The following is a 5,963-nucleotide window of genomic DNA, read 5'->3' as shown; positions in this document are numbered from 1 at the left end:
GCTCCGCCCCGGCTCCCCCGGCGCCGCGGGGCAGGTGCGCGCCCGGCCCCGCTCCCGGCTCCGGCCCYGCTCCCGGCCCTGCTCCCGGCCTCGGTCCCGCTCCCGGCCCCGGCCCCGCGCCCCCTTCGAGGGGAGCTGCGGGCTCCCTCTGCGGATGCCTGGAGAGGAGTGAACGTGTCACGGCAAATGGCGGGGGGGAGAAAGAAGCAGAGAAATAAGCAGAGAACACACAGCGGAGAAGGCACTGGGAGCCCGCGGTCGCCTCGCAGGGCGTCTCTTCTGAGGGCASCGTTTGGTTCTCAGACTCACAGGATGGTTGGGGTTGGAAGGGACCTGTAGAGATCATCTAGGCCAAYCCCCCTGCTCCAACAGAGACATCTAGAGTGTGTAGTACAGGGTGGCATCCAGGCAGGTTTGGAAGATCTCTGGAAAAGGAGCTTCCACAACCTCTCTGGGCAGCCTGTTCCAGGGCTCTGTCACCCTCACAGGAAAGAAGTTCTTCTTCACATGCAGATGGAACTGCCTGTATTTCAACCTGTACCCATGACCCCTGGTCCTGTCACTGGTCACCACTGAGAGGACTTTTGCTCCATCTTCTTTATATTCTTTGGTTCTTCTGCAGTTATAGAGCAGCTCTGGAAAAACACCTAATATTAAAACAGTTAAGTCTCAGAAATTTTAGGCCAAATTCGGTCTAATGACAAGCAAATTTGACTTAAGCATCAACTAAAGGAAAAAATTGCACATATTAAATTTAGCCATTTAATTTGAAGTTTACGACCTTGTGGCTTGACAACACTGTTCCGTGTTTTTATGGCTTACTTGTTACAGTTGGTGACCAAGTATCTCAGCTTTCTCTAGCAGTGCTTCAAGTGCTGTAACTGACACACATCCCAAGTTTCTCATCTCCCCACAGGTGCCGTGAAGCCCTGTTTCTGTTTCAGTAAGGGACTTTGGGATTTCTTCTTCTACTTAAAAATATTTGTAGGCAGAAGTCTGTGTGCACATGCATGTTTGTGCACATACCCACAAAGAGAAAAAGACAAGATCAAAAGTAAGCACCTTGCCCTTGAGAAGGTGGAGAGCGTTTGATGACCCTCTCTGCCTTGCAAATCTTGTTCCATAGTTTTGAAACATGGAAAGTGAAAATAGCACTGGGTCTCTACCACAGACATTAGGCAACCTTGTGCCTTTGGACAAGGCTGTGGAGTGTGGTGAAGTTAAGTGGCTTTTGTGGAAAGCCGGCTCTTTGTGGAAAGACTGGAGGATAAATCTGAAATGATTGTCATGCGTGGTATTATTGAAGAAGATGCGGTTCAATATCCTCTCAGTTATTACTTTAGCTCATGGCGTTTTGTGCCCTGTGTATCCTGCACTTGTCTAGTCAGGAAAAAGTTGGAAATAACAGTGGTCATTTGTGGAGTTTATTACTTTCTTTCTTTCTGTATCAGTCTCTTCTATTTTCAACCCCAACACAAGCAAGAACCTGTTGAGTTTCAACACAGMAGGTCAGAAGACTGAAATGATTCATATGGGAGAGGGGGACTACCTGTAGTCATCATGCTAGTAGTCCCTCCTTGGTAATTCTGTGAATTATTATGTAAGTAGGTTTTGCATTTATGAATCAAAGTCATTAGTTGTTATGGTTGGATTGGAATTGTATTTGAATTGGATTTTTTCTGAACTAGAAAACTAGAGATGTTACACCATTGTGTAACTGAAATGAGAATCTTCCCAAGGCCTCATAGTCCCTCACTTAGCTTCCTTGATTTGCATTATGCAGGTTTAATATCAGATCCAGATGCAATCAACAAGATCAGATAGACCAGAGGCCAGATCTGTCAATATGCTAAGAAAGAATTTTATCTATTCTTCTGTTTCCACAAAGGTGTCAATGGGTGACTTCTTATTGACCTGCAAATGAGCCTAAAATGTATGGCAGTTTTGCATGTGGTATATTCCTAGGTCTATTTAAATTAAGTTATCTTGGATTTGACACTTGATGACAGGATGAATTCATTACTGCCAATCTTCCCTTATTAGATTTTCCATAAGGGATACATTTTAATAAATTTGAGAATAAAGATGATTCTCATGCATACAACTTACAGCATGACTCAGGCAGGTCTTGATGATGTAAGAAGTCGTAAGTGTTGCATTGCCGATAAAGTTGTAGATTGTTTTGATGTTGAATTTTGCACTGATGAGCCTCAACTTAAGTCCATGCCTTTTTATGTTTGCTTTCTCCAGTGCATGGGTAATGCCTGTATGTAGTGTTCGGACTGTGTACATTAAGTCCCCTAGATCTGCCTGTATTTTCCTTAGACACTTCCTCCTGGTATCAGGTTGCCAAATAGTTCTAAAACTCCACGCTATACAGGTAGCAAGCAGTAATAGGTAGACAAGTATGTTTACCTTTTGTGCCCAAATTAAATATAGCTGGTTCTGCTTTGCTTTTTGATCTGCCTTTTAAGWGTTCTTTTCTGGGAACTTTGATAAATAAAACGTCCAGAAAATACAAAGTCCAGGTACAGTTTATTTATCTTTTACAAAGAAGAGCTGTTTTTATTTTATATTGATCAAATAAAGTTTGTGTAGCTTTGCTACTATGTAAATCTCACAGAATTGGGTTTAATGACACTGTGTGTCTGAAAAAAAGTAATAAAAAAAACCCTCTGCTGCAGAGTTGTATTTAAAAGGTCCTTGGTGCAGGAAGGGTAGATGAAGAAGGTAGAGATACTAAACTCTAGTGATTTAATATTAACTAGATACAAAACTGCTGAGTTTAAACTATTAATCTGATAGATATCTGATGGATGAATAAAAATTAGGCACATTTATTCTTACCCTTAAAAGCTTGATTCAGCAGGGAATTACTTTAAGTACTTAAGTAATCCCATTTACTTCAGTGGGACTACACATGAGCTTTAAATTAAAATCTGCAAGATATCTGTGCTCAAATAAAGCAAAGCTCCAAAGAACGTTTCCAAGGCAGGATATTTAACTGATGATGTTTAACATGAATTACGCATATTTTGTCAGAGGAGCTTGCACATAGGACCATAGTGTGGGAGGCAGAAAGGTTGCAAAGGCAGAAAGGCTAAAGCCACAGTGCAGACATTTCAAAGGCAAGTAGAAAATTCTTTCTTGATTCCATTTGAACATTTAGGCCAACTTTTACACCAACGAATTCATAAGTTACTGTATTTTTATACAAACTATGTTGCCTTACTTATAGGCACGTTTCACTTTTTCTTACTAAATTGTCAGTTCAAAGAACTTGCTGTGAATACTGCAATTCTGCAGGTTTTTTTTTTTTTTTTTTTTTTTTGCAAGAGAAGAAAATCCTACTCTTTTTCTGAGAAACATTGTGTCATGAAAATACTGCTCCAAGTTGCACAGTCAAATGTGAGCTTTACCTTGGATTTGAAGCTGGGATCTAGCCAGAAAGATAGCATATTTAATTCCAAACACACTATGCTTGCTCATACAATACAAAGTTATTATTTGCTTAGTAAAAGTGCTGATAGGACTTTGAAAAACAAAAACACCAATTCTTTTCTATCTTTAAGACAAGATGAATATGTTCTGTACCCAGACTTCAATTTTCTTCAGTGTTTTAAGTAATAGAATTACATTTTAAATGAAGATGAGATTTAAAAGAAATGCATCTACATTGATTGCCTTAGTTTCTGAAGTGATTTTAAAAGTGACAGAACTCTCTATACAAATAAGGTATATTGTGGTGATTTTTTAAATGTACAAAGGTATTATGTTGTCTTATGATTTGCAAGTGTTTTGATTATGAATGTTTATGAAATTAGGAGAAAATATGAAATATTATTTCTGATTCTTGTTAAGATTTAGGTTTTTTAAAACCCTTGCCTTCAGGACAAAAATAAGAGTGCCTTACTATTTCTTAATCACAGAATCACAGAATGGTTGAAGTTGGAAGGGACCTCTAGAGATCATCTAGTCCAACCCCCTGCTCCAGCAGGGACTCCCAGAGCACGGGACACAGGGTGGCATCCAGGTGGGTTTTGAAGACCTCCAGAGAAGGAGACTACACAGCCTCCCTGGGCAGCCTGTGCCAGGGCTCTGTCACCCTCACAGGAAAGAAGTTCCTCCTCACGTAGAGATGGAACTGCCTGTGTTTCAGTTTATACCCATTTCCCCTTGTCCTGTCACTGGCCACCACTGAGAAGAGCTTGGCCCCTTCCTCCCTACATTCTCCCTTCAGGTGCTTATACATATTAATTAGATCCCCTCTCAGCCTTCTCTTCTCCAGAGAAAACAGGTCCAACTCAGTCTCTCCTTGTAGGAGAGATGTTCCAGTCCCTTAATCATTTTTGTTGTCCTCCGCTGGTCCCTCTCTAGAAGGTCCACATCCCTCTTGTACCGGGGAACCCAGAACTGCACACAGTATTACAGGTAATCCACTCTTAATCCACTCTTCATTTAACTTCAGATGTTAAATGAATTATAAACCAATTTTACTGGTTAATAATGCTTATTTGTGGAAAAGCAGGCCATCACTGTGGTGGGTTTTACCCTAAATTACCATCCAGAGAATTGCATAGGTGGAAAAGACTGTCAGAAATCAGGTTTGTTGCTAACAAGTTTTTCCTAAATGCTCATTTGGATCCTGCAACTGCTGCAGCTTAGGTCTATTGTTTCCTTAGGGAGCATAGGAAAAAGTTGATTGCTCTCCTCTTTCCAGCCAACTCAGGAGTGTTCGAAGATTGAACATCACGATCCTTTCTCCGTAGACTAAGCTATGGAGAGCTTTCATTTTTGCCTTTAAGACCTCTAACTGTCAATGTTGCTCTTCTATGGGCCTTCTCCAGTTACTTTATGGATTTGTTTGGGGTATGATTTCAAAAAAAAAATATGCTGGCTATATGATCATATTAGAGTAACATAATTCCACGTGCCTCTCAAATGACTCTGTGCATTTACTTCTCTGGATCATCAAGTCRATTTGAATGCTAATAGTCTGTATTACAGAGACTCCCTATTTTATACTGGCAGCCAAATTTTATTTCAAAATCAAAGTTGTTAAAGAAAATATTGAATGTTACAGGGTTCAGTACAGATTTAACATTTGATATATCCTCCAGGTATGGGAATTAATAATTAATAACTACTGTTTAGCAGCTGCAAACAAAGTGTACTCTCTCACCATAAATTTACCTAGATCACATTTAACTAACATCAAAAGCTTTACTGAGGTCAAAATACAGGCTGTCTCTTTTCCATGTGCACAGTTCCTGGTTAATGTGCCAGCTGTGTAATCACAGTTAAACTTTTCAGTGCCAGCTGAAACAAAACAAAGGCATTTAAGGTTTAGGGTTATCTCAGTGTCACACAGATCACTCTCCCTCCCTACACAATAGTGGGAYGACTCTTTCCTCGACCCTCGCCTGCTATGATTAGCCTGGCATGTTTCCTTCTCTGACCGTTACTGGCCCTATTTCATTCTGTGCTTTGGCCTTTTGGATTTTGTTCCTACATACTTGGGCTATTCTCTAATATTCTTCCTTTAGCAATTTGACCTACTTTCTACTTGCATATACTTCCTTCTAGTGTTTCAGGATCATTCAAGAGCTCTTCATTTAGTCAAGTTTGTCCCATGTTACATGCCTTATTTTTCAAATACATTGATATACTTTGTGTTCATTTTTTATTTTTATTTCTTTGGGAACACTGATCATTTTGGAATTTAGTATAAAATAATATGTAGTGGAGAGCACCTCTAAGATTGTGGTTTTCACAGGCAGTCAGTCTTGGCTGACACTGGCTCGAGATATTCTCATGCCCCCCAGCCCTCTGTGCTGCCAGCACAACTGTTTCTTCAGTGAGCTGTGATTTGGATCAGGGAACAAATCCAGTTTAAAAATAATCCAGCAAAAAGATTTTTTTTTTTGGTTCTTAAAGCTAAATCATTTTATTATATTGTTCAC

The sequence above is a fragment of the Nothoprocta perdicaria genome, unplaced genomic scaffold (assembly GCF_003342845.1).
Source record: "Nothoprocta perdicaria isolate Ctin4 unplaced genomic scaffold, notPer1 scaffold_198, whole genome shotgun sequence".
Taxonomy (NCBI): domain Eukaryota; kingdom Metazoa; phylum Chordata; class Aves; order Tinamiformes; family Tinamidae; genus Nothoprocta; species Nothoprocta perdicaria.
Note: the sequence above shows the minus strand (reverse complement) of the source record.